Source organism: Mus caroli, unplaced genomic scaffold (genome assembly GCF_978045245.1).
Source record: "Mus caroli unplaced genomic scaffold, Mus_caroli_1 scaffold_6, whole genome shotgun sequence".
NCBI lineage: Eukaryota > Metazoa > Chordata > Mammalia > Rodentia > Muridae > Mus > Mus caroli.
In genome coordinates this window covers 149,867,469-149,880,908 of record NW_028227261.1, presented here as the reverse complement: position 1 = coordinate 149,880,908, position 13,440 = coordinate 149,867,469, and the positions used below count along the sequence as shown (strand labels likewise).

Here is a 13,440-nt window from a genome sequence, read left to right as displayed (position 1 = left end):
TTAGCACAGGTGCTTACGAAGTTCATAATAGATTGTGAGGTCCCTGGGAGTTGGAATTACAGAGAGTGTGTGTAGTAGTTAGTGAACCTGGATCCTTCTCAAGAGCAGTACATGTTCATAACTGCTGATCCATCTCTCCACATCTTAGACATTCCATTTAGAGCTAGGCATTCCATAGTCATATATTCTCTCCACTATGACAGTTGTGAGTCTCTGTATTATTTCCATTGCATAAAGGAACATCTCTAAAGACAGGTAACAGATGCACTAATTTATGGGTATAAAAATAAGTATTTAGAGAGCAATTTGATACTTAGTCCCCTTAGCAAAATAATGGTAGTAGGCTCCATGCTTGGACCCATCATATTCCCAGTCACAGGTTGATAACATTAGACATAGGCCCTTCTTAAACGCAATTAGGAAGCTGTTGGTTATTCCCATAACATTTATGACAATACCACATCAACAGGCATATCTTGCAACGTCACCATTGTTGCCCATGGAGGTATAAATCTGGGTAGTTGAAGATCTTTTTCACAAGCAGCATATCAAATATCATCAGCTCCATGAAAGCTATCCAGTCGGGATAAAGCTTCCAGACAGGTGCTACTTTAATTTCTCTTTATTCTCTGCCCAATGTCTGTGATATATTCATCGATATAAAGTTCTGATTGGTAACCAAGAACAATATAGCAAATAGACTGTACTGTTTTAGGGGTCTCCAGAATACCTTGACTGACAACTGGAGGGCGGGCATTCCACACCTGGCAGGCACTGGGCTATTTATTTATTTATTTATTTATGTATTAATAGTCTTCAGCTGTTCTGTAAGGGTCAATGTTTCCCTTCCATGTAGGTTATGTTTTAAAGAAGTTTATAAAATAATAGTCTTTCATATGTCGTTTTCAAACTTTCTAAGTGTTACTTTTTTAAAAACCTACAACTCCTGATATAAAATACATCATATATATGTGAAATATTTGATTTGAAATTATCTTCTAAGATTATCTAAAAACAAAATTAATATTTCTACTGTAGTATTTTTATATCTTTTCATTTTGGTTTTTATCCCTTCATCAGTGAGTTTTGTTTTCAGTAAGAAGACACTATTAATGACACTCCACTATACTTGCATACAGGAACATAGCATAACTGTTTTCTGAGGGATTTCACCCAGCAGAAGATGGAGAGAGATGCAGAAATCCATAGCCAAACATTAGGTAAAGCTTTAGGAGTCTTGTGGAAGATGTTAGGGAAGGATGAGGGGTCAAGAACACCAAAAGAAGATCTATAGAGTCAGCTAACCTGGGTCCATAGAGGCTCAAAGAGATCAAACAACCAACCAAAGAGCATGTATGGGCTAGACCTAGATGTGCAGCTTGGTCTTCGTGTGAGTGCCCTTACAATTGGCGCTGAGGACTTTCTCTGACTCTCTTTGATGCCTTTGGATTCCTTTCTCCAAGCTGGGCTATCTTGTCTGGCCTCAGTGGGAGAGGATGTGCTTAGTTTTACTGGTACTACATGTTTGGCTGGTACCCATGGGAGGCTTCCCCTTCTCTAAGGAGACAGTTAAATAGTAACAGGAGGAGGGGTTTGTGAAGGTAGGACTGAGCTGAGCCGAGAGGGTGGTCTGGCATTGGGATGTAAAGTGAATAAATGCATTAGAGAAAAGAAGACTCACACTTTGAAAGGTCTTAGTAAACACTCATTTGCTTTTAGATGATGCCCTAATTTTTCACAGGACATGCTATTTCTCTTCCTCCATAAACAGGAAAACCATGCAAAACATATATCTGTTCTTAGAAGCCTGGCCTGATTAAAAACATGAAACTTGTTAAATTAGCAGTTTTCAAGGTGCTATCTCATACGTTATTTATACTTCTATAAATACTTACTGCATAAGAGTTTACATCTCTTGATCAAAGTTCCACTCCTGACTAAGATGGAATGGCAGAAGCAAAAGAATAATTTCCCTAAACAACCAAATGGATTTGGATGTATTTGTCATAAGGCAACACACAATAATGGCCCTTTAAAGATAGCATACAATAAGTGAGCCTTCCAGTTACCAATGTTATTTATTGTATGAGGAAGCTTCTGGGGCACTCTGAAGGAAGGAGGACCCCTGACAACAGAGACTATAGGAGTGGATTATGTCCTTCCTTCCTTCCTTCCTTCCTTCCTTCCTTCCTTCCTTCCTTCCTTCCTTCCTTCCTTCCTTCCTTCCTCCTCCTCCTCCTCCTTCTCTCTCTCTCTCTCTCTCTCTCTCTCTCTCTCTCTCTCTCTCTCTCTCTCTCTCTCTTTCATTCTTTCGCTCTTTCTTTCTCCTCCTTGTCCTCCTCCTCCTTCTCCCCCCTTTCTCTTAAGCAATATACATGGTTGTAAAAAGTATTGATTTCCTTGTAGCTTTCTTTCCAGCTCAAAAATCTTAGGATTATAGGTTAAAAGTGTGACAACACTTCCTATTGTGGCACTTCAGAAAGATATTTGGTTTGTTTTCTATTAATGAACTCATTTGTAGGTGATAGTTATGGTCAATTCATTCATCTTTGAATTGACTACCCACCTCTATTGTTTGTCATAATACAAAACCACAGCAGTGGATATTCTGAGAAGAGCTTCATCTTGGGTGAAACCTACTTGAAATATCATATAATTTGATTCAGTGTTGCTGAGATAATTACTATAATCATAGATATACCAGTAATGGATTTCTGAGTAATGTCAGAAAAATTAATATGTAGCATGGAGTTGATTTCTGCAAATAGTCATCCACCTATAATTTAAAGTTTATGACATAAACTTGGTAGGGTTTTAATGTGAGCCACTTAGATATAAATACCATCTAAATATTATCGTTAACTACTTAAGCACAATTCCAGGGCATAACTATGTCCTCACAGCCTGAAGTTCAGCTTCCACAAACTATCTCACATGTAACTTAGCACTAAAGTGACAGAATTGTCACTGTAGAGATCTGCCTGTCCTATACTTATTCATATATGAAGGCAATTAAATTTGGAATATGTAGAAAAATATTGTTGAGTAATTCCTCACCTTCGCTAATGGCTAGAGGGTGGCCTGTGAACTTCTGAGGAGGAGTCTGGTTCTCCTCTATGCTATCCTTAGTGTCTACCACCAAGGAGATCATTCAGACATGTAGATCAAACCACTCTTCTAGGCTCCACTCCAGCACTCACTTCCATGCAAGCAGGAACTTATGTGGCATTTATTCATTGTATAGATGTATACCAGGCTGTATCTACCTTAATAATTTAATTTCTATTAGCTTTTATCTTTTAAAGAGGAAAACAGAAAATAAAGTTAAAGTAACAACTGAGGAGTCAGTAAGATGTCTCAGTGGGTAAAACTACCCTCTGCCAAGTTTGGTGACCTGAGTTTAATCTTAGTGACCCACAAAGTGGAGGGGGAGAAAAGACTCTCACAAGTTGTTCTCTTAATGCTACCCCTACCACCTTGCAGTCAGTCACACACATTGTGACATGCAAACACCGCTCATGCCACATGCAAAATAAGTAAAAAATATATAATTAAAAAATGGAAAAAAGTCAGGAAGCCTATTAGACTGCTGTGTTGAAGATTAACAGAGTCTGTTCTTTTTCTCCAAAGCAACTCCTTTTTTGCTAGTGTTTTTTGAGCGTCTGGTTTATGGATGCATTGGCCATTACAGAGAACTTATGTGACATACCAACTTTGCTTTCTACTGATTTGTCCCCATAGATGCTGTTATTTCTACTCCCTGTCCCTGTGCTTCCTTTCTGCCTTCTTTCATTTTTGATTCCTTTCTATGGGAGTGGGTTTTTTCCTGTTGTTGTTGCTGCTGCTGTTGTTGTTACTCCAGTTATCTTTTAATTAAATCACTATGGAACATTATTGACAGTCCTTAGGGCTCACTCAGCTGAAGCCAGGTCTCTTCAAACTATAAATGTGTTAATTTAAATGAAGTTTGAGAAATCCTTCCTTTCTGAGGGTTGTTTGTGAATTACTTGAAAAATCAACTTCTGAGTACACACACACACACACACACACACACATACACACACACACAGAGTAAATGAACATATAAAGAGATATGCATGCATGCACAATATATGCATGTAGCTCCTTCAGTTGTCTACATAATATAGTAATGGTGGACCAGTATTGACGTTCATTTGTGCTGAAATTTCTTCCTCACTCACATCACTACTCAAGTTTATTCTAAAATACAGACCCAGTTGTCATAGGTAAGGCATTACACTCCAAGTAATGTTTGCACTAAGCAAAGTTATATAGGGATGTAAAGAACTAGGCTATTCTCCTTCTGCAAGGGAAAAGACACCATCAATAAGACAAAAAGACCACCAACAGATTGGGAAAGGATCTTTACCTATCCTAAATCAGATAGGGGACTAATATCCAATATATATAAAGAACTCAAGAAGGTAGACTCCAGAAAATCAAATAATCCCATTAAAAAATGGGGCTCAGAACTGAACAAAAAATTCTCACCTGAGGAATACCGAATGGCAGAGAAGCACCTGAAAAAATGTTCAACATCCTTAATCATCAGGGAAATGCAAATCAAAACAACCCTGAGATTCCACCTCACACCAGTCAGAATGGCTAAGATGAAAAACTCAGGTGACAGCAGATGCTGGCAAGGATGTGGAGAAAGAGGAACACTCCTCCATTGTTGGTGGGATTGCAAGCTTGTACAACCACTCTGGAAATCAGTCTGGCGGTTCCTTAGAAAATTGGACATAGTACTACAGGAGGATCGAGCAATACCTCTCCTGGGCATATACCCAAAAGATGTCCCAACCGGTAAGAAGGACACATGCTCCACTATGTTCATAGCAGCTTTATTTATAATAGCCAGAAGCTGGAAAGAACCCAGATGCCTCTCAACAGAGCAATGGATACAGAAAATGTGGTACATTTACACAATGGAGTACTACTCAGCTATTAAAAAGAATGAATTTATGAAATTCCTAGCCAAATGGATGGACCTGGAGGGCATCATCCTGAGTGGGGTAACACAATCGCAAAGGAACTCTGACAATATGTACTCACTGATAAGTGGATATTAGCCCAAAACTTAGGATACCCAAGATATAAGATATAATTTGCTAAACTCCTGAAACTCAAGAAGAATGAAGACCAAAGTGTGGACACTGTTTCCCTTCTTAGAATTGGGAACAAAACACCCATGGAAGGAGTTACAGAGACAAAATTTTGAGCTGTGACAAAAGGATGACCATCTAGAGACTGCCATATCCAGGGATCCATCCCATAATCAGCTTCTAAACGCTGACACCATAGCATACACTAGCAAGATTTTGCTGAAAGGACCCAGATATAGCTGGCTCTTGTGAAACTATGCTGGGGCCTAGCAAACACAGAAGTGGATGCTCACAGTCATCTATTGGATGGATCACAGGGCTCCCAATGGAGGAGCTAGAGAAAGTACCCAAGGAGCTAAAGGGATCTGCAACCCTATAGGTGGAACAACATTATCAACTAACCAGTACCCCGGAGCTCTTGTCTCTAGCTGCATATGTATCAAAAGATGGCCTAGTCGGCCATCACTGGAAAGAGAGGCCCATTGGACTTGCAAACTTTATATGCCCCAGTACAGGGGAATGCCAGGGCCAAAAGAATGGGAATCAGTGGGTAGGGAAGTGGGGGGGGTATGGGGGAATTTTGGGATAGCATTGGAAATGTAATTGAGGAAAATACGTAATAAAAATATTAAAAATAAAAAAATAAAAAATAAAAAAAGAACTAGGCTATTCTCAAGTAAATAATGAGCATCCTCACATTAGTCAGAATCCAGTTCATCTTGAATGAAAGCAGATGATTTCCATCCCATGTTTGCATACATGAAGCACTGAGCAGTGGCATGCATGTAACGTGTACTTGGTTAATGCTGGGTGTGCAGTAGCCTGTCCCAAGAGTTGTGTTTACTAAGCAATACCTTGTGATGAAAATTGCAGACTCTTTGCTCCTCTGACTTAGTCTTATTCTATAGGATACCACAATTAGCTGGCATGCAAGTGCCAGAGAGTAGGAGACCAGCCTGTGGACCTTCTCTGAGGTTGTTTCCTGAAATTCAGTCACATGAACATGAGTAGAGTTCCTCAGCAAACCCTAACGTTCTTTAGAAGCATCAATACTCGGTTTCTCTGGAAATTCCCATTCTTTTCACAGAGACATCCTCTCCATCCTCCTTAGCTTAGAGGAAAAGGCTCTCTCTAAAACCAGACCGCTAAAGAGTACCATGTTTATGCGGATGCCCCTAGAGCCTGGCCAATCAAATGAGGTGAACAGGTCATTACATGTCACAATTTTGTTGAGAAGGTAGATGGTTTTTCCTGTCATAAATAAAAGTTCTCTTTTTTGTTTAAAGTCTTTTGGAGATAGGATCTTTCTATATAGCCCATGCTTCCTTCAACTTTGTGATCATATTGCCTCAGGCACCCTAGTATTTGGAATGCAGGCATGTGTGACAAACAAAGCCTGGCATAAAGGAGATGTTTAACCAAGAATGAGAACATATCACCCATAACCTCACAGCACCATTATAGATTAGGGCAACTGGTCTACACTGTGAATTTCAGGTAAGCTAGGGCTACATAATGAGATCCCCCCTTTCTCTCTCTCTTTCCCTCTCTCTATATATGGGAATATGGGATATATGGGAAGGCATACAGGGAGAAATCTTGTAATTATATAATAATAGTAATAACAACAACAGCTATAACAACAACAACAACAACAGAATACTAATGTAAAAAAGGTGGATGTAGGGGCATCATTAATTCAAAGCCAACCTGGACTACATGCGTGTTAGGACCTAGAGAAAAGGCTCAAGTGATTAAGAATAATTGTGACTCATCCAGACTATCAAGGTTCTATTCCTTGTACCCACAAAGTGCTACACAACCATATGCAACTCTAAGACAAGGGAATCTGGCCTCCTTGGGAACCATGCTGACTTGTATGCACAGACATACCTCCCACTTTGGAAAGATCAACAACATAGAAGCCTTGAAGTGCAAATTCAGTCTAGTTGAGCAGAAAGTGAACAGCAGAGGATGCTGATCAAAGCAGGGAGGGAAGGAGATCTTGGCCAAAAGAAGCAAAGATTCCATGGAGAACCAGTGGGGCACTAAGGTACTGCAAGGCCAGCAGTGTAGTCCTGCATGTTTCAAAGTCAGTAAGTTTTCTTCCCGTGTCTATCTGCTTTGAAGTCATGAAGAAGAAAGGTCCTAGCTCCATGGCTAGTTACAAATAGCAGAAATATAAGAGAAATAACCAATACTAAGCCCATGCACATTACAAATAAAACAAAAGAACATTAGAAACGTATATAAATCCACACATTTGATAAGTTAGGTAAATGCAGAGCAATTTTTTATAGATATAATCAAATGTTGATTTCAAAATTAACTAATATCTACTGAAATGGTTGAATTAATATTTAATAATCTCTTAAATCACAATATACCAGTCTTCTGGGTTCTCTGGTGACATCTTCCAAACAGTTAAGTAGGATATAGTATAATTCTCTACAATCTCTTTGGAAAAGAAAAAGTATTGTGACTACTTCCTAACTCATCTTATGAAGTCAACATTATTATTATAAGATTGAAAAAGGAGCCCTTCCTGATGGCACCAGCACTGGGTCACCTTGGGCACTGAATCAGCTGACACCCCCAAGATCCCTAGTGGACTCTCCACATGACCTTAGGACCTCTGGTGAGGGGAACACAACTTCTGTTCCAATCCAATTGCATGGGACCTGAGACAGCGTTAGGGAAGCAGAAAACCGGCCTGACCAGGGTCACAAGTCCCTCCTATAGGCGCCAGCATTGGGTCACCTTGGGCACGGAGTTGGCAGACACCCCCAATGTCCCTAGAGGACTCTCCATGAAATCTTGGGAAAAGTGACCAGACAGATCCACACTCCTCAAGGGAACATTACTTGCAGGCACTGTAACACGCCCAGGATCTTCGACAACAGGATCCCAGGATAAAAGGAGTTGGTCACACCAGTATTTCAGGGTCTGAGAGAAACTTGACTGCCAAAAACTCTGACACACCCAGAATCTCAGGTTCACAGGAACTCACAAGCAAAGAATCACAGAAAAGCTGGACTCTGAGGAGTCCTGAATCAACTGGGATTATAGGAAGGACAGGCTCCGATCAGATATATTGAGGACAAAAAATACTTGAGAAAATCAGATGGCAGGAAGCAAGCATAAGAACAGAAGCACAGAAACCATGGTTACTTGGCATCATCAGAACCAAACTCTCCAACCATAATAAGTTCTGGATACACTATCACACCAGAAAAGCAAGACATGGATATAAAGTCAATTCTTATGATGATGACGTAGGACTTTAAGAAGGAAATACAGGAAGACACAGGTAAACAGCTAGAGGCCTTTAAAGAGGAAACACAAAAATGCCTTAGAGAGTGACAGGAAAACAATACCAAACAAAAGATGGGATTGAACAAAACCATAAAGGATCTAAAATGGGAAATAGAAACAATAAAAAAACCCAAAGGGAGACAACTCTGGAGATAGAAACCCTAGGAAAGAAATCAGGAACCATAAATATGAGCATCAGCAACAGAATACAGGAGATGGAAGAGAGAATCTCAGGTGTAGAACATTCATTAGGCAACATGGACAGAACAATAAAATAAAATGCAAAATGCAAAAAGATCCTAACTCAAAACATCCAAGAAATCCAGGACACAGTGAGAAGACCAGACCTATGGATAATAGGGATAGAGGAGAATGAAGATTTTCAACTTAAAGGGGCAGCAAATATCTTCCACAAAATTATAGAAGAAATCTTTCCATATCTAAAGAAAGAGATGACCATGAACATGCAAGAAGCCTACAGAACTCAAATAGACTGGACCAGAAAAGAAATTCCTCCCAACATATAATAACCAGAACAACAAATGCACTAGATAAAGACAAAATATTAAAAGCAGGAAGGGAAAAAAGTCCAGTTACATATAAAGGTAGGCCTATTAGGATTACACCAGACTTTTCACCAGAGACTATGAAAGCCAGAAGATCCTGGACAGATGTTATACAGACACTAAGAGAACACAAATGCTAGCCCAGGATACTATACCCAGCTAAACCCTCAATTACCATAGATGGAGAAACCAAAGTATTTCACGACAAAACCAGATTCACACATTATCTTTCCATGAATCCAGCCCTTCAAAGAATAATAACAGGAAAAAAAAAACAATACAAGGATGGAAACTATGCCCTAGAAAAAGCAAGAAAGTAATCCTTCAACAAACTAAAAAGAAGACAGCCACAAGAACAGAATGCCAACTCTAACAACAAAAGTAATAGGAAGCAACAACTAATTTTCCTTAATATCTCTTAATATCAATGGACCCAATTCCCCAATAAAAAGACATAGGCTAACAGACTGGCTATAGAAACAGGACCCAACATTTTTCTGCTTACAGGAAACCCATCTCAGGGAAAAAGACAGACACTACCTCAGAGTGAAAGGCTAGAAAACAATTTTCCAATCAAATGGTCTGAAGAAACAAGCTGGAGTACCTATTGTAATATCGAATAAAATTGACTTCCAATCTAAAGTTATCAAAAAAGACAGGGAGGGACACTTGATACTCATCACAGGTAAAATCTTCCAAGAGGAACTCTCAATTCTGAATATCTATGCTCCAAATGCAAGGGCAGCCACATTCATTAAAGAAACTTTAGTAAAGCTCAAAGCACACATTGCACCTCACACAATAATAGTGGGAGACTTCAACACACCACTTTCATCAATGGACAGATCATGGAAACAGAAACTGAACAGAAACACAGTGAAGCTAAAAGTAGTTATGAAACAAATGGAACCAACAGATATCTACAGAACATTTTATCCTAAAACAGAAGGATATTTCTTCTTCTCAGCACCTCATGGTACCTTCTCCAAAATTGACCATATAATTGGTCACAAAACAGGCCTCAACAGATACAAAAATATTGAAATTGCCCCATGCATCTTATCAGATCACCATGGAGTAAGGCTGATCTTCAATAACAACATAAATTTTTGAAAGCCAACATTCAAGTAGAAACTGAACAACACACTCCTCAATGATACCTTGGTCAAGGAAGGAATAAAGAAAGAAATTAAAGCCTTTTTGATTTCAATTAAAATGAAGCCACAACATATCCAAACTTATGGGACACAGTGAAAGCATTTCTAAGAGGGAAACTCATAGCTATTAGTGCCTCCAAAAAGAAACTAGAGAGAGCACACACTAGCAGCTTGACAGCACACCTAAAAGCTCTAGAACAAAAGGAAGCAAATTCACGCAAGAGGAGTAGATGGCAGGAAATAATGAAACTCAGGGGCAAAATCAAACGAGTGGAAACAAGAAGAACTATTCAAAGAATCAACCAAACGAAGAGCTGGTTCTTTGAAAAAAATCAACAGGATAGATAAACCTTTAGCCAGACTCACTAGAGGGCACAGGGACAGCATCCTAATTAGCAAAATCAGAAATCAAAAGGGAGATATAACAACAGATCCTGAAGAAATCCAAACCACCATCAGATCCTTCTACAAAAGGCTATACTTAACAACAAATAGGAAAACCTGGATGAAAGGGACACATTTCTAGACAGATACCAGGTATCAAAGTTAAATCAGGATCAGGTTAATGATCTAAACAGTCCCATATCCCCTAAAGAAATAGAAGCAGTCATTAATAGTCTCCCAACCAAAAAAAGCCCAGGACCAGATGGGTTTAGTGCAGAGTTCTATCAGACCTTCAAAGAACATCTAATTCCAGTTCTGCACAAACTATTCCACAAAATAGAAACAGAAGGTACTCTACCCAATTCATTCTATGAAGCCACAATTACACTGATACCTAAAGCACATAAAGACCCAACCAAGATAGAGAACTTCAGACCAATTTCCCTTACGAATATCGGTGCAAAAATCCTCAATAAAATTCTAGGTAACTGAATATAAGGACATATAAAAACAACCATCCATTCTGACCAAGTAGGTTTCATTCCAGCGATTCAGCGATGGTTTAATATATAAAAATCCATCAACGTAATCCATCATATAAACAAACTCAAAGACAAAAACCACATGATCATCTCGTTAGATGCTGAGAAAGCATTTGACAAAATCCAACACCCATTCATGATAAAAGTCTTGGAAAGATCAGGAATTCAAGGCCCATACCTAAACATGATAAAAGCAATCTACAGCAAACCTCTAGCCAACATCAAAATAAATGCTGAGAAGCTGGAAGCACTCCTACTAAAATTAGGGACTAGACAAGGCTGCCCACTTTCTCCCTATCTATTCAACTTAGTACTTGCTGTCCTAGTCAGAGCAATTCGACAACAAAAGGAGATCAAGGGGATACAAATTGGAAAGGAAGAAGTAAAAAATATCACTTTTTGCAGATGATATGATAGTATATATATAAGTGACCCTAAAAATTCCACCAGAGAACTCCTAAACCTGATAAACAGCTTCAGTGAAGTAGCTGGATATAAAATTAACTCAAACAAATCAATGGCCTTTCTCTACACAAAGGATAAACAGGCTGAGAGAGAAATTAGCGTGCTCTAATCACAATAGCTAGGAAATCAAATCAGCTTAGATGTTCATGAACTGATAAACAGATAGTGAAAATGTGCTGCATATACACAATACCATTTTAGTCAGCTGTAAGAAAAGGAAAATTTTAGGGATCTTACCTTTGATTTTTTTTTAAACTTGTGTGACTAATTTGGAGGCTCAGTAAGCCTGAAAGCGTCAATGAGACAGAGAAACATTAAAAGGTATAATCACATATGATATGAGAATGGGGGCGTGGTGCTTCAGGGCATGATGGATAGGGGAAGAAATTTGGCCATGGGTTCACCAAAACTAAGAATGTATGAAAAACATTTATGGAACCTAGTTTTTTTTAAAGCTAATTACAAAAACTAAATTTTTAAAGGTGTCTGAACACAGAATCCATGCATAGGTGGAAAATGCTTCCTCCAAGAAGACATAGGTTATTAAATGAAAATCTTTGTGCCAGGAATGAAATATCTCCTTATAAGTTGTTGGTTAGGGAAACTCCTATAGAAACTCAAACTAACATGTGTTGCCACTTGTTTTGTTTTTATACCATGGTAAAAACCTATTGCTGGAGGTATAACATATTTCCATCCCAGGTCATAGAGAAATCCAGATGAAACTGACCTAAACACCTCCTCTCTACTGGGTAGCTTTCATGCTGCTTTAAGGTGCTGTCAGGCTGCTAGGAAAGTCACCAGTGGTATTATCCAGCAGTTAACCCTGAATGTTGCAATAGTGACCTGTCAGGCAGGACCCAGTAACTCTGTATGCCAATCAATTGTGGCTTGAAGACTGTGGAAGCAACCATCAGCTTTCTGATTTTATCTGAGTCCTGCTTCACAGCAAAGAATTCATGTCCGGTATGCAAATCTGGTCAAATACCCATGACTAATGATTTGGGAACTGTTGTTTTACTAAGGAGACTGTGGCCAAACTGCCTTCAAAATATTTCTGCTATGCACATAGAAATGTTTTTTCCTGCTCTAAATCTTACCCAGAGAAGTTTCTTCTGCATTGGGTAGTGGTTAATACAAAGACTCATTTCTAGTGAAATTGTTAATTGACTGTTTTGTGTTCTGCCCTAAATAGGACATCTACATTAATCCTCCAACACCAAAGCTTGAGGACTATCATGGAAGAGGATGTAAAATAAAAATGAGAGCCAGAGGATGTGATGCAGAGCTGTGAAATGCTGTCTTTTTGACATGACTAGGACACAACATTTATGAACTCATTGTGGTGACAATAGCCTTCACAAGATTCCAAATTAACAGTCATTATTCCACCTATTAGATTAAAAAGACAGTGGGAGAGTGATGTGTTTGGGTGAGATTCACAAAGGAATGGGAGGGGGAGTTTGATGTAGATATGATCAATGAATATATATATTCTCTATATAAATATAACATATATGCACATATATATATATAAAACATTGTCAAAGAATAAACAGCTTTTTAAAAGTAGGGCTGGAGAAGTGGCTAAATGGATCAATGTTATGTGAGGAGCACAAAAGCTGGAGTTTGAATTTCGAGCATCTACATAAAAAGTCATATGGAGACTATCCTATAATAGCAGGACTGGAAAATGGAGACAGGCATCCCAAGGTAAGCTAACTAGCTAAACCCAGCAGAATGATCAAGCCCCCAATTTAGTGAGACACACTGCTTCAATAAGGAGAGGATCAATCAAGGAAGATACTAGACACAAACCTCTTGTCTCCACACCCATGTGCACACTTACGCACACACAAATGCAAGCACACCACACTCATAAGCA

The 13,440-nt window shown here is 38.9% G+C and overlaps 1 long non-coding RNA gene across 2 annotated transcripts in view; it reads left to right on the top strand.

The window, feature by feature from the left end:
- LOC110293718 (uncharacterized) overlaps positions 1-12,993 on the top strand; it is a 43,228-nt gene extending 30,235 nt beyond the window's left edge. For both annotated transcript variants that reach the window (XR_002377841.2, XR_002377842.2), the window contains exon 4: positions 12,751-12,993. This is a non-coding gene — a long non-coding RNA (uncharacterized LOC110293718). The remainder of the gene's footprint in view (positions 1-12,750) is intronic.
- The last annotated feature ends 447 nt before the right edge of the window (positions 12,994-13,440 follow it).